The 23,167-nt window shown below is 36.3% G+C and overlaps 1 long non-coding RNA gene across 1 annotated transcript in view; it reads left to right on the top strand.

The window, feature by feature from the left end:
- LOC116662232 overlaps window positions 1-23,167 on the top strand; it is a 275,084-nt gene that overhangs the window by 53,074 nt on the left and 198,843 nt on the right. The window contains exon 2 of the long non-coding RNA XR_004318251.1: window positions 5,234-5,289. This is a non-coding gene — a long non-coding RNA (uncharacterized LOC116662232). The remainder of the gene's footprint in view (window positions 1-5,233; window positions 5,290-23,167) is intronic.

Genomic DNA, 23,167 nt, shown 5'->3' with positions numbered 1-23,167 from the left:
CCCACTGATATAAATGGGGTGTTAAAATTCCCTTTTGTTATTGTGTACCTGTCAGTTTCTCCTTTTGTGTTTGTTAACGTTTGCTTTATATATTTAGGTACTTTTATGTTGGCTGCATGTATATTTATAATTGTTACATCTTGTTGGGTCAATTCCTTTTCATTATGTAACACCCTTATTTGTCTCTTGTTATAGTCTGTGATTTTGTCTGATATAAGTGTTGCTACCCCAGCTTTCTTTTTGTTTCCATTTACATGGAATATCCTTTCCCATCCTCTCACTTTTAGTCTGTGTGTGTCTTTAGATTTGAAGTGAGTCTCTTGTAGGTAGCATATATATATATGGGTATTGTTTTTGTATCTATTCAGCTACTCTGTGTCTCTTGATTGGAGCCTTTAGTCCATTTACATTTAATTATTGATAGGTATACACTTACTGCCATTTTGTTAATTGTTTTGGGGTTCTTTTGTAGTTTTTTTGTTCCATTCTTCTTTTGCTCTCTTCCTTTGTGATTTAATGACATCTTTAGTGTTATTTTTGGATTCCTTTCTCTTTTGTGTGTGTGTATATCTATCACAAGTTTTTGATTAGTGACTACCATGAGGTTCATATATAATAATTATATGCATAATATATATTTGATTAGTATAAGTTGATGATGTCTTAAGTTAATGTATTCTAACAGTTCCCCACCCACGTTTAATGTTTTGACATGATAGTTTACATTTGTTTTGTGTATCCCTTAACTGCTTATTTTGGATATAGATGATTTTACTACATTTGTCTTTCAGTCATCCTACTAGTTTTATAAGTTAAGTCTACTACCTTTACTGTATGTTTGCCTTTACCAGAGATTTTTCCTTTTTGTAATTTCCATATCTCTAGTTGTGTTTTTTCTTTTCCATTTAGAGAAGTCCCTTTAACATTTCTTGTAAAGCTGGTTTAGTACTACTGAACACTTTTAGCTTTTGCTTGTCTGTAAAATTCTTTATCGCTCCTTCACATCTGAATGATAGCCTTCAAAGTAGAGTATTCTTGGTTGTAGGTTTTTTTCTTTCCTGTATTCATTTCTTTGAGTACATCATGTCACTCCCTCTGGCCTGCAAAATTTCTGCTGAAAAGTCAGCTCTTATGGAAGTTCCCTTGTTTGTAACTAGCTGATTTTCTCTTTCTACTTGTAAGATTCTGTTTATTTAATTTTTACTGTTTTAATTATAATATGTCTTGGTGTAGACCTCTTTGGGTCCATCTTGCTTTAAGACTGTTTTTGTTTCCTGGACCTGGATGTCTTGTTTTCTTTCTCAGGTTAGGAAAGTCAGCCTTTATGTCTTCAAATATGTTTTATGCCTCTTCTCTTTTTCTGGGACCCTTATAATGCAATTGTTAATACACTTGATGTTTTCTCAGAGATCTCTTAAACTGTCTTCATTTAAAAAAATTCCTCTGTATCATCTAATTTACTGTTGATTCCTTCTAGTGTATTTTAAAGTTTCATTTATTATATTCTTCAGCTCTCTTTGGTTCTTCTTTACATTTTCTAACTCTTTAATAAATTCACCCATTCTTCTCCCAAATTCATTGAGCATTTTTATGATTATTACCTTTGACTCTTTATTACCTTATGATTTTTTATGATTATTACCTTAAACTGCTTATCTCTACTTTGTGTAGTTCTTCTGAGGTTTTGTCTTGTTCCTTCATTTGGAACATATTCTTCTGTTTCTTCATTTTGCCTAAATCTCTGTGTTTATTTCTATGTATTATGTAGGTCAGTTACAATTCCTCATCTTGGAGAAATGTCCTCATGTAGGAGACATTCTATGGGGCCCAGCAGCATATCCCTTCTGGTCACTAGAGCTTTATGTTCTAGGGCTGCCCCTTACATGGACTGTTTGGGCATTTCTGTTGTGGCAGGGCCAGTAGGTAGGTCTGACCTGCCCCCCTCCCCCCACCCCCAGTTCTGTTGGCTTCTAGGCCCTGCCTCTCACAGTGGCTGCTGATCCACTGGTGGGTGGGGTCAAGTTCTGGCATGGCTGGCTGCATGGCCTGAGGGGTCCAGGCCTGGTGCAGCTGGGTTGGCTCTGCAACCTGGGGTGGAGGTGTGTGTGTGCGCCCAGATCTGATGCCAGCCCTCTGACCTAGATTTTAAAAATCACTATGGCCCCAATGTAAATAATAGCCTATAATTCTGAGGGGTTGCGTGGGCAGGAATGGAAGCAGAAGGCTCAGTTAGGAGGCTTTGGTATTACTTATGCAGAAGATGTTTGAGGACTGAATAGAGCATTAACAGTGCAAGTGATGAGGGAAAGTAAAAATGAATAACAGGCTATTCCCATTTTCTAGGTAAGTAAGTAGAGACTTAGAGAGTTTAACCAATTCTTGGGGAAGTGGTAAACTGGTATTCTGTATTCTACATCTAATTTCACAGATCAACCTCAGCTAAATGCCATATAGGCTTGTCATGTTTAAAATTAATGAAGTTTAAATAAGTGAGATATTACTGTAATTCAGGTTTATTAGGCTAAATTAAGAGATGTTAGCCATGGTCCTATTTTTAGACCTTTTCTTTGATCATGCCTGTTCATTGTCTTCATGTAGAAAATATTTAAAATACAATAAACTGGGTGAAATTTAAATTATATCACCATTTTTATGATTTTTATGGAAAATGGGAAAATCACTGCACATTTAAAACCCATAGCCTCATACAAACATTCTCTATAATTCTGGCAAAGTTTAAGAGTCAGTCTGAGAAAGTCTGCTATTATTTCTGGGAATTGATAAATAATCAGTGATACGTCAGAAATGCTTTTCTCCCCTTATAAGTTCAATAAGGATGGAAGTGAGTACTGTAAACAGTTATTTTGGGAGTAATTTAGAAGCAAATCTAAGGAGTGTACACTTTTCATTGAAAAGTAGTTGTTACTAGAACTAATCCCCTTGTGATATTTTAGCAAGCCTGGAGAGTCTCCCTTGATTAGCTCCCTCTTCCTTTGAGCAATGGAAGGAGATTCTTTCATTCTTTTCTTGCTGCAATACTTAATAAATGTTTATAGGAGAAGAAATTACATCTTTATCATCAAGTTCATGGATGTTTTGTATTTTTTTTATCTTTTTTTTTAATCATGTTCACTGAAGTTTTGTATTTTTTTCACTATGTGTACTTCCTTTGTGATCTCTTAGTTACTTGTGACTCCAAACCCTCTGTGTTCCTCAACTTACAGTTTATATCATACTTTCTCTCTTCCACACAATCGAGATCCTTAAAGTAAGCATCTTTCAAGGAGTGACAAACAAAATACAGCTGCAGGATCAGTAATTCCCTGTGAAGCAGCTCTGCCTGCTGTCACTGTTGACTGACAGAGGTGGTGATCCATGTCAATCATTGAAACAACACCTTGGCAAGACTGCAGTCTGCTCCTGGAGTTTTTGTGTACGGGAACACTTTGAGATAATGAGATTTTCATATATTCCAAGCACCACTCTCAGTACCTAGAACATAGTAGGTACCCAGTAAATATTTATTAATATTAATTATAAAATCATATTTTGAAAGCTTTACTAACATGTGGTTGGTAAATTTGTTGCAGAATGGAGCAATGCAAGAATTTCCTTGTCAATCTTGGATAAAGTTTATTAATATTAGAATAAATAAATCTCCAAGCAGGCAGAGAGTTTTAGCAAGACTCAATAGATTGATGTAAACTTATATTTTTAAGCCATCAAACTAAGAAGAGGTTAAGACTAACGTTTACTTATTAAGATAATTTCCTAATCATTCTTATAAGAACTTAATGAGTGACAAACTGATGCTGGATATAAATTTATGATTTCCCAAAATAACATTTGATTGGTTTGAGTGATGTCTTACATCAAGTAATCATAGTTAATTTTTGCTTCTGGAGAGATTTGACTTTACCAGTCTATCATGTCATCAGATGTACTTCAAGAATGATTTCTTTGTCTGTTGATACAGAGTTAAAGAATTCCTATGGAGATTCTTGAATCTATAATGTGTATTTTTGTCAGGGCAGATGGGACAAGTTTAGAATAGTGGCAGAAAAATTATGTCTTTATCTGAAATATACTGCAAACACATAAAGAATGATTTTTACACTAAAAACTATCTTTAGTCATATAAATTAAGGGCAATTTAGGATTTTTCTTATATACCAATTTTGGTGCAAAAAGCAATAGGTCACCTGCTTTAAGTTTAAAGAAAGTGAATAATACTGTGACCTCAGTTTGATTGGAAATATCAGCAGTTACCACAATGAGAATACAAGTTATAAATAAAATTCACTGATAAAACAAGTGTGAAAATTATTTTTCTTGTTATATTCATTTTTATTGATATTTTTTATTTCATTAACATTCAATATCTGCAATTAAGACCAATGTTTGATTTTAAGTCACAACATAATCCAGGTCTAAAAGACATTTCAGAGAGTTAAAGGGTACATAACACATTACATATAAAGTACAGATAAAATTGTTGGGTTTTACTTTCTCATTTTCTTTTCTGAAGGGTTAATTTTGAATGATTTTCTTTTTCTTGGTAGTGAACCAATTACCCTAACAAACAAATTCCTAACAACATAAACAGTACAATTACAGAAAGCACAGTGAAAATTGGAAATAGGGTAATCCTTGATGTCTAGAAACAACTCAAGCAACATAAGGAAATGGAGAGCTTAACCTGGGTGAAGAAAAGAGTATTTCCTGTATTATCCTGTATTACTATTTCCTGTATTAGCACTTGATGCCAGGGCTAATATGAGGAGTCTGGATCTGGTTGTCTCATGACCTAGATTCCACTTTTGACATTGGATCAGGAATAGCACAGTTCTTTCATTGTTAGCAGGTCTCTGCTCTTCTCCCTAGCATGGGTGGGTGCTTATCCTAACTACCACTGTGTTTCCTCAACTTATCCCTGTCCTTGAGATATAGCAGTTAGCCCATCACACTGGTTCTCAAACCCTGGCTGCACATTGGAAGCACCTGTGAGCACTTATTTGTGAACTACCCACATTCTGGCTCTTCCTCCAGAGATTCTGAATTAAACGGCCTGGTTGGGGCTCAGACTTCAGGATTTTTGGAAAGCTCCTTGGGTATTTCTAAAGTGCAACTAGAGTTCAAAACCACTGGTCTAGAAAAATTTGAAAGAAGAAAGAGAACACAATTTGTGGAGTTCTGTCTTCATTCTCACCCTCGATTTTGTGTTTTTCCACAGGTCCCTCAGGGCCCTAGGAAACCCAGTAAAACCAGTCTCAAGTGAATCCAGTGAAGGTAAGTTGTGGTTTCTGACTCTTTCCTAAACTGCTTTCTGGGTTCTGTTTGCCCAGAATCTTCTATATGAGAAACTCAAAAGAGAGGTAAGGGAAAGGTGAGGAATCCTGATGATACTTGGCATCTTACTGTGACACATGCTGGAATGGATTCGTTTTGAATGTTTAGTAAGTGAATTGGGCAGAATGGAGGGTAATGGATTGGCATACCAAAATGCATATACAGCAAAATCCATCAAAGCAAACACTTAATTTTAACCAATAATATCATAGTAAGTAAGCATTGGTATAGGATTTGGAAAACCTTAGATTCAAGTGCTGACTTTGTTACCAGCTATGCAACATGCACAATTTACTTGTATTTTCTGAGTTTTAGTTTCCTTATCCATAACATGGAAACAATATCTGTTGTGCTTTCCATAATATGGTTGTTGTGAGGATTAAATTAAGTTACAAAAGTGAAGTAACATTTTATATTTGGTGTCAGCCTGATTGGGTTCTAGTGAGAGCCCTCTTCCAGGTTGCAGGCTGCTGACTTGTATTCTTACACAGTGGAAAGAGCAAACTATCCCTCTAGCCTCTTATAAGGACACTAACACATTCACGAGGGCTCCATCCTCATGACCTAGTTGTCTCCAAAAGGCCTCACTTCCAAATACTATCATATTGAGAATTACATTTCATAATGTTAATTTTGAAGAGTCAGAAACATTCAGTCCATATTGCTTTCTGAAATGGAGAGATAGCTAATGTCATTACCACTGTTTACTGAGCGAGTGTCATGTGCTGGGTGGGCACTGTGCTACGTGTTTCACATACTTCATCTCATTTAGGCCCTCCACCGATTTCTGTGTGAATTAAGTTCTATTCTTATATTTAACTTTCTTGTGAAAAAAACAAAACAAAACAAAACTGAGGGACAGAAGGGCTATCATATTCCCCTTAAACCCAACTCTTTTGACCCAAATCTCTTGCTTTTAATGAACTATACCATTTTCCAGTAATCTCTGTTTTAAGGGTTTAATGGCATGTTGATTTGGGGAGAGCTGGTGAAAAGAGCTTGCAAGGGGGTAGGGATGAAGGATAATCTAGGGTTTCTTTCAGAAATAGTTACCTTGGCTTAGTGCAAGGAGTCATAGTTGAACAGTATGGAGAGTGGGGCTGCACATGCCAGCTGAAAAGTTGTTCTTATAAGAAACTGTGGATGGCTGGTATTTTAATCACCCTGCTCCTGATAGTGAAGTGTGACATCACTGGGGCTTTGAGAATATCAGAAAGCAACATCTTGGGCTCAGACATGAGCATTTGTCCCAGCAGCAGTGACAGTGGTCTTCTTGGACCTTGGACATAACTCAGGGCACTGGGCAGGAGAGGAAGAACCTGATGGATGGTATGCTGTAGTAGACTTCCCTTGATAATGAGGACAGGCAACATTCCCTTGGAATTTTCCAGAAGCAACCTGTGGGCACTTTGCATCCTCAAGGGAAGACAAATCCCAGTAAAACAGATGATTCCTGTGAATGTGACATCATAGTACCTGTAGGATGGAGTGGCCTGAATAATAGCAGCAAGAATGATAAAAATAAACTTAACATGTGCTCTTCTAAATGCTTTACATATGATTACCTTAGTCTCTAAAGCAATTTGATGAGCTAGAGAGCTAGGTATTTTATATTTTATAGATAAGAATATCTCAATTTTATAGATAAGAATCTTGGAGATAGATAATTTTCCCAAGTTCACACATGTTTGTCAATGCAAGGTGAGATTAAATCAGCTATTTTTGATTTAATATCTCAATTTTATAGATAAGAATCTTGGAGATAGATAATTTTCCCAAGTTCACACATGTTTGTCAATGCAAGGTGAGATTAAATCAGCTATTTTTGATTCCAGAACCCATACCGTATACTATACCTTGTTTTCTTATTAAAAAAAAAAAAGCACTAGTTGAAGATGTTGTACAGCTTTTGATTAGAACCACCATGAGTATTGAAAGTGGTGAATGTCAATCAGGCTAATATGCCAAGAGCATTAAAACCAGTGTTGAAGTTATGAATATAACAAAATAGAGGGGTGGGGCTTTTTATTTGGTATTACTCATAGTTCTTTTGATCCCATGACCTGCAGAAATTGCTAGTCATTTAGGAACAACAAATTAAATTAATTACCCTCTTAATTCAGATTAAGTCAGAAAAAATGCTTTGAATAAAATAAATTTTATTTGTTTTGCACTAGAAAGGACAGCATTGATCATTGATTCCAAATTATAGTCACAAACTTGTGTTGATTTTAAATATCAAAGAAGTGGATCTCTAATCCTTGTTGTATAACATCTCAATTTAAGATTTAGATCTGGTTGGGAATATGAACAAATTCCATCTAATTATAAAGAAGATAAATGTTGAAATATTGAGAGCCGTATACACTGAGTATGATACTAGAGCAAAAGGGATTCAGTGATTTGATTACAATACTTAACTGTAATATAACTTAGCACACTGCACTATATCACCTATTTCCAGGATATACGGGGTGTCTTCTTTCATCATCAGAGTCCAGCTGACTCCTCAACACAGACCTGGTCCAACATTGTGGTACTCAGCATGAGGTCACCTATAACTGCCAGTTTCTCTCTGCCCTTAAAATCTAGTTGTCATTTAAACTTTTTCCTCATTCTTGTGACTTAGTCCTGCTGTATCTGCTCTGGTTTCCAGATACTGACATTTTCTACCATGGTGGCACCCTAGCTTGGTAATTTGTCCAGCCTTTTTCTTGCATAACTCAAATCTTTTCCAAAACTCCAACCTGATGACTGGGAAACCATTCAATGTTCTCTGTTGCTGACCATCTTCCTATACAGACTTGTGACCATCTTCAGCTCTTGAACACTGATAACTACCTGTGTGAGGGGGCTGCTTGTGACTGAAGTGGTTCTCAAACCTCAATTTTCATCAGAATCTCTTGATGTCCTTTTATAAAATAGGGCTACAACCACTAGATGTTCTGATTTAGTCAAACGAAGTTGGAGCCTAAAAATCTGCATATTTAGCAGCTCCCCTAGGTGAGACTCTGCAGGTAAGTGGAGGACTACACCCAGATTGAGAAACATTGCTTCATTATTTGTTGCTACACCAGTGATGGTTAACATTGGAATTCCTTTCTACTGGATCGGTCATGCTTCCCCAAGGTCTTATCACTTTATCCTACTTCATTTGTACCTCAGATCTCATCTTAGATGTTGTTTCCTCTTGCTCTGGAGACTGTTGGATGCCTCTTCTATGTATGTGTTATTATACATACTGTCCTTATCTCTACCTAGCACATATCTCACTATATTTCCCTATTCACTTATCTACATGAAGAGTTAACTTTGAACTCTAAGGGTAGAGTTATGTCATGTTCACCTCTGAATCCTCACTGCCGGAAGAAGAAGTCAAGAAATAGTTATGGAATGATTAGGTCTAAATAGTTCTAGATGGTGTCTGGTCCTAGTCCCTTGTTCAGCCGAGTCATCTAGGCTACTTGAAGGTCACAATTCATAAATTGCTTTAGGGATGCTGGTCTAGACATATCTCTAAGATGTAAGAGAACTGAGGTTAGGGTCAAAAACCTGGCCTTGACCTATCCTGTTGATTACTAGACTATGGCAGAGCTTCCAACACTAGTTCTCCCATAAGGATGCACCTCAAGTAAAGATGTGAAACCAAGCCCATGTGATTTCTTACAATTCAGCATATTCTAATTTTCAGTGCAAAATAACACATTCTGGACAGAGGCACTTAAACATTACAGAAAATGATAAGTTTTCATTTCAATTCTGAAATGGATCTGGTGTTTAGAAGTGATTGATGATAAATTTCAGAAGGCATGTAAGTTTCCTCATATTTTTTCCCTTCTAATTGTAGGCAGTCTCTGATTCCATGCAGTGAAACCTAAATCTCAGAATCCATGCATGCTAGTTTTTTTTTCCTTTGTATATATATAATTTTATTGAAGTATAGTCAATTTACAATGTTATGTCAATTCCCAGTGTACAGCATAATGCTTCAGTCATATATGAACATGCATATATTTGTTTTCATATTCTTTTTCACTATAAGTTACTACAAGATATTGAATATAGTTCCCTGTGCTATACGTTATGAACTTGTTTATCTATTTTATATATATTAGTTAGTATCTGTAAATGTCAAACTCTCAATTTATCCCTTCCTCCCTGGTAACTATGAGTTTGTTTTCTATGTCTGTAAGTGTTTCTGTTTTGTAAATAAGTTCATTTGTCTTTTTTTTTTTTTTTCCAAATTCCACATATAAATGATATCATATGGTATTTTTCACTTTCTGACTTGCTTCACTTAGTATGACAATCTCCAGATCCATCCATGTTGCTGCAAATGGCATTATTTCATTCTTTTTTTTTTTATAGCTGAGTAATATACCATTGTATAAATATACCAAAACTTCTTTATCCAGTCATCTGTTGATGGACGTTTAGGTTGTTTCCATGTCTTGGCTGTTGTAAATAGTGCTGCTCTGAACGTTGGGGTGCATGTATCTTTTTGAATTAAGGTTCCCTCTGCATGGACACAAGCAAACATGCATGCTAGTTTTTGAAAGGACTTTTGAGATGATCGTTTTTACAGATGAGGAAAGTTGGGTCAAATACTGTGTCTACAGTGTGCAAGGAAACAAAACAGAACAAAAACTCAAACTGGAGTCTATCACATGCTCAGGCTCACATAGCTACTTAGTTTTACATTTCAGGTAGATCCCAGATCTTCAGATTTCTATGAAATTCCCTACTCTGTCCAGAAGTTTCCATGCTGAAGTATAATCGAGGAGGCCACAGTATATACTTATTTGATTCAGTCTTGTCCTGCAGCCAGCTTATTTCACTCTCCACTGGGTTTTCATAATTTTTTTTTGTAATTAATTTTTCCCCCAACGTCTTGTACTGTTTAATAGTTGGCCTGTTGAGTGTGTGTGTACTTCAGGGATAATAATCTTATTACTTATTTAAGACACATATCTGGGGTTGGCAATAAGGGAACATTTAAGTGGCACTGAAGAAGGAAATGGAGGGCAGTTGAGAATGGCCATACTTAGGCAGTTAGATGTTTTTTGACTCATGCTTTATGAGCATAGATTTTGTTTTTGTATATCTTCTAAAATATAATTAAGCAATTGCAGGCTGATGGTTTCCTCAAATGGAAGTAAGCCGAAGTTTGGATAATATAATATGGAAGGAGTATTTTTCTACCTTTTTTCCCCCTGGCACAACTTTGCTGAGCATCTTTATGTGTCAGGCACAGTATTGGGCACTGGAAACATTTTTATTTGGGTAAAAACATGGAAGGCAATTTAGAATTTCATCTTAGATAAAATGTTAGAGGTACAATTTTAAACAATAGAGAAGCTATTTTTCATCCTGTATTTCACTCTTCCTGGATGTCTACTCTTGGAGGGGACTTGATTTTTTCTTACGTTAATCTAAGATTTACTTTGTCTCCAACTGTCCTTGGAGGAATCTTCCTGGATTAGCTGGAATCTTTAAGTGCAAATTGTGTAGAAGATTTGGGATGACAACAGAGCTGTCATTATGTAGATTAGATGTTAGCTGCTAATGTAATTTCTGAGATAAATAGTTAGCCTTCCATATCTTCAGCTTCCACATCTGTGGATTCAACCAACCAGGGATCACAAATACTTGAAAAAAAATTCAGAAAATTCCAAAAAGCTAAACTTGAATTTGCTGTGCACTGGCAACAATTTACAAAGTATTTACAACTGTTTATATAGCACTACATTGTATTAGGCATTATAAACATGTGCATAGGCTATATGCAAGTCTACACCATATTATATAGGGGACTTGAGTATCCCCAAAATTTGGTAAGGTGAGGTAGGTCCTGAAACCCATCTCCTTTGGATACCAAGGGACAACTCTAATCTAAGTAAAGATTTAGATAGAACAAGTGTTCTCAATACATTGGAAGGCAAGTTCTGCCTTTGACAAGCCATATTGTCTGGTCAGCTGATTAAAATTGAATTATACCATATTGGAGAAATCTCAGTAAGTATGAAAAAGATTTAATAATGCTGAATTATTGCTCTTTTAGGATAAGAAGGAAGTCACACACAAATCAATAAATGATACTGGGTAACTCTTTGTCTCTGGAAGCTAATACTTCTAAATGGTTACAGTAAGGTTATGATAATATTTCTTGTGCTGTTAATTATTCTAAAACTGCTGTGGATTAGTCAGTTTTCTTAAAAATGGACAGAGTTTCAGGTATCCCTCCACTAAATAGAATATCTGAAATGCAAACTAATATCTAAAATCTAAAAGAGTGGAAAAACACAGAGGACCTCTAAATTGATGAAAGTTAGAGTGCAGAAGTAGACACCTGGAAAGTTTCAGTCTTAAATGAAAGGGATGCACACACACAAACATAATGAACATATACACATAGACATTTTTTTAGATGATAAAGAAGAGTGAGAGGTGGTTAAACTCCATTCCAATCTACCTAGCTCACCTTTCCACTGGACAGACACAATGATTAGGTAAAGTCTAATGTCATTTAAGAGACATTCATCAGATCCTCCTTCTTAAAGTAGCATTCCTTTTATTATCTTTGTATTGAGATGTCATCTTCATAAGTTCTTTGTCAAAATATAAATGGAAGGGTGACATGTAGGGCACACTGTGTAACACAGACATTTCTAGGATTAATTCAATGTTTCTAAGCATGTAGGCAGAGACTTGCAATTCTAGAAAGATGAGCAAGTGGGACATGAAAAATTGCAGAACAAATAGTTCTACCTGCCTTCTGTAGCTGCTTTGAAGATTAATGACGTAATGCTTAAAAAAATGCTGGGAATAAAAGGTTCAATATAAATGTTTGTGTACTCTGCCAAAAAGAGCTCTCTTTCAGAACTGGTATTTTCAAAACAAATGTAAACACCCAGTGTTCCTGATGCCTTCATTCCACTATTAGGGAGCTGCCACATTGATAGCTGGATAAAACGTAGATATTTGATCCTCTGATGTTTTTCTTGCAGTTTCCCTGAGACATTCTCCACAGGGATGAGCCATGTCAAAGTGGGTCAGTCATTTCATACAGATGTAAAGTCAAAGGATAAGCACCCAATCCAGGAGTATCAGATAAGGCTAGGTTATATGTTGATGCTTAAAATTCCAGTGCTTAAGAGCTCACAAAGCACACACAGACACATGCTTACACATGTTAGTAGATCTAGATACAACTTAATCTCACTTTTGCATACAAATGAATTTGGTATAATTTTGAAAACTGTAAAATAATCATTCGTGGTTTGCTGTTGGTTTTGTTTCTAATGATGCATTGGGGTTAGGAGTAGGGGACCTGTAGAATGCTTAGGGCAGGAAAGGGTCATAATCATGCCCTGGCCAGGAGAAATAGCACCATAAGTGCCACTTCTTGTAACTGTAGAAATAGGTCAGGATTTTAAGTGGGGAAGACTTATTGATTGTAATCTGTAATTTTGTTCCTACCATTTTTCTCCATGTCAGAGACCTATGCTTTATCTGTAATTGTGTGCTCAAAGAGTGAAACCTGGATCAGATCACCTGTTTGCATCTTATTCTGCAGCATGGTCTGATGGAACTGTAAAAGTGTGATTCGGGAATTTCAAAGGGAGTGGTAACTTACCATGGAGAATATAACAAATGAGGAAGATCTGGGCCATATTCTTATTTTTGGGGGCTACATTGAGCAGAGAAGAGGATATTGAAGGGAAGAATGGGGGGGTCTCCATTTCTATAAAAGTGAGAAGTAAGGGTTTTTGAATATTGTATAGGGAAAGAAACAGGGCTTCTACAGTATAGTCATAAGTTAGAAAATCTATTTCTTATTTTCCCAGATTCCAGGGTGGGATCTGTTTCCTTTACCACTTGTATTTCTCCCCCCAAATACTGGACTTTGCATTTTAAAATAGAACATCTAGAAGTAATATACCTGAAAATTCTCCAGAAGGAAATTTTTATACCTGTCTTGCCTATGCAAGATCCTAGATAATAAATGTTTAACTATATCACTAAGACATTTTATAATTCCAAGCAGTTGGGTTTCAGAATGAGAAAGGGAATTTTCAGAGAATAAGAGAAGACAGAGGTCTTCTAATACTGGGGTTGTTTGGAGAAGGGTAAGTGTAACTCTTCCAGGAAACAAAACCAGAAGGCCGGAACCACCTTTCCTTTTGTTCTTGTCAGTCCGCAAGAACCTCTGCTTGCCCACAGAAGGAAACTTGACAACACTTTGGCCTATAAACACTGGCATACCAACTGTACTAAATCTCTGCCCAGCTATTTTGGGTAAGCTAGAAGAAAAATAGCAGACTGCATAGGAGGAAAGTTGGGGGCCCGCCAAGGCCATGACGTACAGGTTTCCAAGCAAAGCTATAGCTGAATCAGAAAAAGCATGTCTGAGTTGGGCTCAGATACAAGGCCTCTTCCTCTCAAATTTCTCAACTTATCTCACAGGAGGAAGCAGTGTGGATTCATAGTAGCTCTCCACCTCTCGGAGTTCATCCAGCAGGCCATCAGACCATATTTTGTTGAAGTTTCATGAAACCTGGAAGGGGATGTTGGTGGAGGTGGTCCCTGTGTTGTTTTCTTTTTATTTTGCCATTTGACCATCAAACAGTTTATATACTCTTGTCAGTGAAGCCAAAGATTCCCAGTGGAGAAATAATGAAAACCACTGGTATTTTCCTAAAGCTGTTTGATATTTTAACAGCTCCAGTGAGTGGCTGCACAGCAGTGGCATTCACACTGCTATTAGCATGGAAAATAAAGGGACTTTGAAAAAGAGTATGTTTCTTGTGTTAGGTTGTTCCCAGTTTCTGGACCTGATAGTTAGATGAGTGGTTTATTTTTCTTTATCAGATGTGGGTGAAATTGGTAGCAGGGTCATCTATTGGACATTGAATAAAATAACTCAGAAAAAAAAGTGACCAAATTTTAAACCCACTCGTAAATAAATCTAGGAGCCTCTCTTGTTTTTCATAGGAAGGATCCAGACTACATCTGTCAAAATCTCTTAGCTTTTCAGAAAGATGATTTTCTGTCCTAAATGGCCAGGTAACTTGGACAAGATTTTAAAAGTGTGTGTTTTAAATATAAGCATTTTAGGAATATGCTTCTTTGTTCAGGAAACATTGTAACCAAGGTTCAGTAAGTTCATTAAAACGTTCAGTAATGATGGGAATGTGCATCTTGAAGTTATACTGCTAACATTTTAAAGTATGAAATTTTCACATGTAGAAAAGCCATATTTTTAAGACCAATTGTATTAGTCAGCCTGAGCTGTAGTGAATACATAAACTGGGTAGCTTAGACAGAAGAAACTTATTTCTTCCAGTTCTGGAGGCTAAGAAGTCCAAGATCAAGTTGCCACCTGATTCATGTCCTGGTCAGAGTGCTCTTTCTGGCTTGCAAACTGCCACCTTCTTGTGTCCTCATATGGCGGAGTGAGAGATCTGTGATATATCTTCTTTTATGAAGACAGCAGTTCTGTGAGATCAAGGCTCCACCCTTATGGCCTCCTTCAACCTTAATTACCTCTTAAATGCTCTATCTCCAGTGCAGTCACATGGGGGTTAGTGCTTCAACATGCGCATTTTGGGGAGGACACAAATGTTCCCATAGCACCAGTTATGGGTAGCGTGAAACCTTTTGATGTCAGTAAGCATTGATTCAAGAAGCAGATTATTCATGGGCCACATAGAAGTAAAGAGCCGCTTAGTTTTTATAATTTCTTTTCTGTGGAAAGGGACATAGTTACATAAAAGAGTGCCTCCTTCTCTCATACTGCCAATGCACTTTGAATTCAAAACGGGATATAAAGTAGAGTCATCATTTTAAGAAATTATTTGAATTCCACATTCAGCTTGATTTCAAGAGAGGGCGAGAAAGGGGTGGGGGGAGATGAAAGAAGAGGGAAGAAAAATGTTGAGAGAAAGAAATGAAGACAAAAGTGATTTCAGAGAAGGAAAGACACTCAGGAAAGAGAATGAGAAACCCATATAGAAAAGTAGATGGCAGTTCACAGAGGATGGAACAATTAGGGATGAAGTTGGAGGATGAGCCTGTGGCTGTCTAGCACAGGGGTTGGTAGAGGCTCTGATCTCAAGTACCTGGGTTTAAAACCTGCGCCATCTCACCAGTTAGTCGCTTTGTGGCCTTGAGTAAATTACTTCATCTCTCTGAGCTCAGTTTCCTAATTATAATGCTTTTCTCATTATATTACCTGGTGTTCCCAAGGTAAGGATTCAGTGAGATAATACTGTCTAACAAATAGTAAGCGCTCAGTAAATGTTAGCTATTATTTTTACCATTTGTCTCCCTTTGACATATGATCTATAGCTGTTGTCGATAACCTCAGAGTGATCCCCAAGTAAGGAATTATTTTGTTCTGTGACCTGGGGTCTGTTTCCTATGCTGGTTATGAACTCTTAAGTTACCTTGCATATGATTTTACATCAGGTATGTTGATTTAATATGGAGTCCCCCTACAGTCTCCCCCTCACCCTAGATTATAGGTATTAAAGGTGGTATCTTTGGGGCATGAGGTACTGGGTTCCATCCCCAGGACCTCCATTAAAAAAATGTTATTTTTGGTATCAAGACACTAACTTACTGAGGCTCATTATAGTTGAGACTCTTAATGGATAAATGTCACTTGATATATCCATTCATGTATTTAAGATAATGGTTTGGCTCTTTGATTTGAAGTATTTTGAATCTGTTTGTGCTAAACATGATTTGGGGAAATTACAAATTGTCTTGATCCTAAATTTCCCCTTTATTAAAGGGATACTCAAGATGTTTGTAAAATCTGTTTCATCACATGAATGGAGGCTCTAAATCTGTTCTTGTTTATCTTCCTTTTTTTGCCTTTTTTTTAGTCCCAAGTTCCTGTGTTTGGAGAGAAGCAATTCCTTTGGGGACATTATCTTATGACTAGAAGCAGGAAGTATCAGTGACTTACTTAGAGAAATTTGCAGTTCAGTTTAACAGATGATGTAGTTGGGAAGAGGGTCATCTAAGACAGATTTGGGAGATGCTTGTTATTCAGCTTGGTGTTCTGGAGGCTGTAGTCCCAATTAATGTGGCTCTACATGTGTTTTAGAATTTGTAGAAGGTATATAGGTAACTGGAGGCATGACAACCAAATCCTGGTCATTTTATTCACTGTCATTCCTTTTTACTTTCTGGTTGCATTTTTATTTTCTCATATTTCTTCTTACTCTTGGCTGTCTTTTTTACCTGCTTACTGCCTCCTTTCGAAGAACATGGCCTGTTTGGATTGTAACATTAGTTCTGAGAAGAGACTCATAACACAGGCCATGGAAAGGATTGCAGACAAACAGAGCAATAAAAAAGAATGCAATTCAAGAACATATGAAATTAAAACTATGCTTCTGGTCACTTTCTGCCTCTGTTGAGAACTCTTACAGCAGATACTTTGTTGTTTCATTTTACATAGTGATCGCCTTTCTCTTTGAATTTTGTATTCTCTCCCTCTCTCTGCTGTTGGCTATACTAAAGATTGCATATTCATACACTATTACCGTGTATAAATGAATAAATGTACTCTAAACCGTTTGATATATTACACCAAAAACCTCATCATCTGAATCCTATCTAAGGGGTTGGGAAAGTGTGAGGATGGGGAACTCAGGGGATACACTTTGCAAAAGTTATAGGAGGGCAGGAAGGAGAGTTTGGATTATAGAGCACTAGAGTTCCCTTGAGAACTGTTTATCCTTATTATGACTATTTGCATTCTCTGCAAAGGTTTGGTTTCTCTTTCTCTGCATTTCTCGTCTTCTGAGCCACTTTGCTTCTAGGGTTGGCCTCAGGATTTCTCGGTTGTAGTTCTAGGCCCGTGTGCTTCTTGCAAGGAGTGCCTCCCTAGATTGCCTCGGCAGCTGTGCACTCAAGGATGTGGCTGGCACACTTTCTCTCCTATTAGTATCCTGTTCAATTAGTGTTGCATGACAGGCTGAGGGAGTGTCTATAGCCTGGTTGGGGAGTGACAGCAGAAACCTGCTTTTTGTCTGGTGACCCTACAGGGACTTCTCCATCAGGATTTGAATCTCTGGTGCACAACTTGCTGCATCTCATTCTCTGCTAATTTGCATCTTAAGTGAAGCATCTTACTTTCTAGTCATCCATATTTATGATCTATCATAGTACGTGGGTGACTCCTTTCAGGGCAATTTTCCAATGCCATTAGGTTCTGTATTCCAAATTAGGGACACCCTGATAGAGGCACATAGTTTAGCAGATTTTAAACAAGGATAAATAAGAATAAAGTAACACTTGTAGCAAAGTCAATTTTGAGGGAAAAATGCATTTTATGTCAACATCTGATCACCTTAAATAGCCTAATAGTAGTAGTAATAAAAATTGCCTTAATATTTGTAGAGTATTTAAAAAAATACCACTTTCACATGTATTTTTTCATGGGTTCCCCTCTTAAAGCCTGTGAAATTTGATAAAATGGGTGTACAGATGAGAGAACTCTCCAGGAGATAAAAGACATAAAAAATTTCAGAGCAAACCTGAAACCCTAAACCTCTGTGTCCTAATCTTATACATTTGTCACTATTATGTATTATTTCATAGAGCAATTTTAGATTGGATAAATGTCTAGAAAATTCTTTTCAGTCTAACAGTAATTGAACCTCCATGTAGGGTGTTGTGTCAGGTTTTGCACACATAAAGATGAGTAAGAACTGAACCTTCATGTTACTAGTTTCTGCCACCAATATTCATGCTCAGAGATTAGCTTGGAGTTGTACAGTCTGGATATACAATTTAGCATCACCTCTCTCCAATAGCATTCCAAGATGGAACTAGCTCCCATACTAGAACTAGGGTTTGTGTTTTCTGCTAAGCCAAGAAGAACTTGCATCCTGGTACATACTTTCTGTTCTTAGGTTAACAGGCATAATTCTTTCTATGTGTTGATGAAAATGGATCCTCAGGAAGCCTGGATGGCAGTTTCGCCATCTTGATGTCCTGTGACAGGTGTGTCAGCATACACTTAATGTGGTAAACTTTGTCTTGCCTTTACTAGAACAATATGGCTCTGCTAGGGGAGGAGAGTGTGTGTGGAGTTTGGAAGGAGGGAGAAAGGTTAAAAAAAATCTGTGGTTTAGAGTGATTTTAAGAGATAAAGGATGATTCTTATTATCCCTCATTGGAAGGTTCTTTCCCACCTTGAAAAATACATTTCTTACCTTGTAATAGTGATCATCTGATTACTCTCCTTTCTTGTTTGGGTGTTTGGTCTATAGTTCAAACCCTCTAATTTCTTCGTGTTAGCTTAAAATACTGGTTTTCTCCCCTGCCTCCTGCTTTCTTCTTACCTTCTTAAAGGTACAAATGACCTAATTGCTTAAAGAAATGCCATCATTCTTTCTGTTTTCATATTTTTTAACCTCACCATAATAGCAGGCAGAAATTACCAAGCTGTCTTTCTTAAAACTATCCTTTTTTTTTAGACTTGCAAGTTTCTAATCCCACAAATACTCTTTTCTCCACCTCACCATTCTTATTCTTGCTATAAGCTCCTACGTGTGGACACCACCTAGATTAAATTCTTTCTCTGTACTGCTGAATATTTTATTTATATCTACTGATTGAAAAATCATCTATATGACAATATAGATTAGTAGAGCCTGCAGCATTACTTTAGATAGATGGTCCACAACTTCCTTGGAAATACCTTTATTTAAAAAGTCCTCCAAATCCTGATATTAAAAAACAAAACCAAAACAACAAAGTGTTATCTTTCCCAACCTAAAGCTTTTCTTATTCCTGTATTTTCTTTCTTGGTTAATGTTATCATCATCTACCTCAAGTTGAATTGAGACAACTTGTCTCCTTCCTCATAATCCGAATGTATTTATTTATTATTAAGACTAATCCAGTTCTTAGGTGTCTCTGAAAGCTCCAGTCATCTTTCCCAGTTTACTATCCTACTCTGGGCCTTAATCACTTTTCCTTTAGACAATTGCAACAGCTTTGTTACTTTCCCGTAATTTCCTTTAAACTTTTTGTGTGGATATGAGTTTCTTTTCAAATAGATAGAACTCTTATAAAAAAATCTTACATTTCTTTTAGTAACCTGGACAGCTCCTTATGCATAGTAGGGAACTCAATAAATATTTGTGAATTTGTCTTTTTTTAATCACAGTTGGGATTCATCTGAGTTTAGATGGCCTAGAGGCAAGCTGGGTCTTTTCAGGAATAATTCTGTTTGAAGTCTCTTCTGTCCCCTGGAAACCTCCTGGCATAGAAGGCTCCTCAGGCTAGACCTGCTTCAGTGTGATAGGAAAGGCTTATTTCTGGGCATTAACTTTTTGGACTGTGCTATAATATTGGACAAATACCAGGTTGCATTGTGGATATATTCTACCTCTATGTGAAATCTTCTTTGATATTTAAATATTCACATCTGTTAGCATTTACATATTCAAATTAGTTGCATTATGAGTACGCAATGCATTGTGAGTATGTGAGATATAAATATATAATCTAATTTTGTACTGAGGTAAAATGTTTCTTGGCACTACTGATAGAACTTAAGTATCCATGTGATAATAGGTAGCTACATGAGTTTAGGTACAGTGGATTCTTCTTTTGTATGTAGGTCAGATTCTTAAATGAATAAGTGGGGCAAAAATTGCACAGAATCAAAATAACACTAAAATTCCCTTAAGTTGTTACATGGGAGACTGGCATAACCTATTGTTTCAGTGAGCCCCAAATATCCACATTTTTCCACCCAGAGTTTAAAAAATTGCTCTTTAGTTGAGAAACAGATGACTGACTAACTTTTGTTTACAGGACACACTAACCTGAAAGTACGTACTATTAACCCCCAGAATCATACACAGCATGATGGGTACTCAGGCTATGAATTGTGATGACAGAGGGGACATGTAGTCACATCTCCCATTTCTAGCACCCTAACCTACCCTGTGTACTCATTGAGTGAGAGAATGAGGAAAATCACCTGCCCTCTTTAATTTTTAAGTTGTTGAGTGCATTTAAGTAATTTTTTATGAGTTGAATGATCTTAGGCTGCAACTCCATTGAATATCCGATCATTTATGTGTAGAATAGATGTTGGATATTGTGATCATTTTTGTATAATTAAATGCCCTTTGTTGCTTAACTTGTGTTCAGAACACTTCTAACATCTGAAACAACTTTTCATCATTAGCAATGAGTCTTGAGACATAAAATTTAGATTCTCTCGGAAATTAAAAATTACATCATCTTTATTATTATTCATCATCCCATCAGGACCTTGGTCACATTAACAAAGGCATATGACATTGTACTCTGAAAGTTTTTAGCTTCATCAGCTTCAAAAAAGGAATAACTATTGAATTTACTTTCATTGCCCAATTTCTTCTGAAATATTATAATTTACTGTTAAATAATGGTTATATTTTGCCTCAGTTTTTCAAATATGTTTCAGTAAGTTTGTGAGACTCCTAAGGATGCAACATTCTATACTAAGAAATTGCTAATACAAGGTGAATTGTAATGACCTAAGTAACTTTTTAGCCTGGTCAAATTTTCTTAAGATAAGTGGGTTTGAAGTTAAGCAGGGTCAAAGGTAATTAATGTTTTCTAGCAGTAAGGATGATAAATACTTGCTTGTTAAGCCAATTACATCAAGACAAAACCTGAATATGAAGTAAGGGTGTACTGTAAGTAAGTTTTAAATAACATTCATGTGACAAATCCACTAATTTGCCACTTGTTATTCCAGCAAAATTTGAAAAATTATATAGCTGAAGTTTCTGTAAGAAACACAGTTTACTGAAGAGCTGCCCCAAGAGAAAACTTTAGACCTCAGCTTTGCCTGTTGATTTTTGCCAAGTAGTCACTCGGGGTCTATTTTGAAACAAACTATGATCGTTCACACCAAAGCAATAATTGGTACAGAAAAATTAGAGACAAACATTCTGCTTCTTGGTAATATAATGCTGTTTGCTTAAGATCTGCAAATACTTGCTGCAGAGTATCAGTGGTATTGGCCTAAAATATGAATATAATAGGAAAATTTGTGGAAGAAATGACAGCATTCCCCGTTGAACTGAAATTTAATGAGGATGGTGGAGAGATGTAATTGTGTGTTCTACCTGACTCAACTTGTAATTTAACTGGAATTTGTAATATGTGTACTGAAATTTCGGGTACTTAACAAAATAAGTTACAATCTTGCTTCTCCCCATTTGGGGGCTTAAAAAAAGAACGAAAATTGGAAGAATAAAAATTTTACTACATGGTCCATACTTTCACATCACACTCTTAGGAATTTTTAAGATGAGAAATTAAATTTACTTGAAAGTTAGTTATGGTTTATTTAATAATATCCTTTCAACCTTTTTCTTTTATTGATGAAGTAATTGGAAAGTTCTGTGGAGGATGAGAAAGTATCTCAAGATTATAATTAGTTGAGTTTTAAGTCTGATTTTCTGTCTTAAATACTTTATTTATTCATATATGTATTTTTTTCTTACTATGTTACTTGTTTTTGGTGACTAGGCTTAACTTTTCAATTAACTTGAGTTCCTTTTTTACTTGGAAATTGTTTAGATATGCTCTGTGAAATACTGTAGTAAATTTCCCAGCATGAGTAGACTAATTTTCAACAATGAACTTCCCAAACTGTCCTAAAATGGTGCATAGTATTAATGATAAAAACCAATCACATTTCTAGAGAAATGGATCTCTCTGTGATGGAAGAATGCTCAGACAGTTCTGGCTTTCAAGTTAGAAACTCTCTCACAGATACCTTTTCTCTTCTGCTTCGTGATGATTCTCTCAAGCCCCTCCTTCAGAGTTTCCAGTGACATTTTGAAGGTCACAACCTTAAGTAGAACCAGGTAGACCTAGGTTCAGGTCCTGACTCTATCCACTACTAATCATGAGACTCCTATCAAGATGTTCTACTGCTCTAGCTAAAACGTATGTTGATAATACAGAAGTGATGACAGTAACTCTTACTTTACAGGGTGGTTTTGGAGATTACAGGGGCTAATGTTTCTAAAACACATAGCACAATGCTTGGCCCACATAGTAGAAGCATACTAATAATTCCTCCTAGAATTAAGAGCAAGGCTTCTGCTTGTCTCAGTTTCATCAGTTACCCAAACTTCTTCATATGTATTCTGGTAAGAATCGATTCCACATCTCCCAGTTTGCAATGAAGGCAGAGAAAAATAAATCTTCCATACATTTTCCTTCCATTTCCCTCCTCAGTATCCTGTTCTTTATCTGAGTCCCAATTTTTCCTTGCCTAGTTGATAATGATGTTAAATAACTGAAATTATGATGATGCTGATAAGGGCAACTCAGAATTTTGAGCACTTATGTGCCAGGAACTATGTTAAGTATTTTGCCTGCATAATAATAGCTAATCTGCAAAGAATCTTGATATGAAAAAGATTAATATGCTTATTATATAAATGAAACATATTTAGCCCAGTGAATAAGCAATCTTTTAATACTTTTTATGAATAAACTAGCAGTATCAGGTACTACATAATAATGAAATTGGAGGTGGGATTGTAATTCACATTTTTCAAGATCAGTCCCAGAAATTCATTCCTACATAACAATAACAGTATCAACAATTAACTTCACTAGGTGCTTGTGGCAGGCATTGTATTAAAACTTCACATGTGTTATCTCTTAATTCCTATTCTGTTAAGTAAGTACTACTATGATTCCAGTTTCACATAGGAAGAAACTGAGGGTAAGTACCTTGCCAAAGTTTATAAAGTTGGTTTGTGGGGGA

The sequence above is a fragment of the Camelus ferus genome, chromosome 3, assembly GCF_009834535.1.
Source record: "Camelus ferus isolate YT-003-E chromosome 3, BCGSAC_Cfer_1.0, whole genome shotgun sequence".
NCBI classification, from domain to species: domain Eukaryota; kingdom Metazoa; phylum Chordata; class Mammalia; order Artiodactyla; family Camelidae; genus Camelus; species Camelus ferus.
The sequence above is the reverse complement of the archived record's forward strand: the minus strand, read 5'-3'. Positions and strand labels throughout refer to the sequence as shown.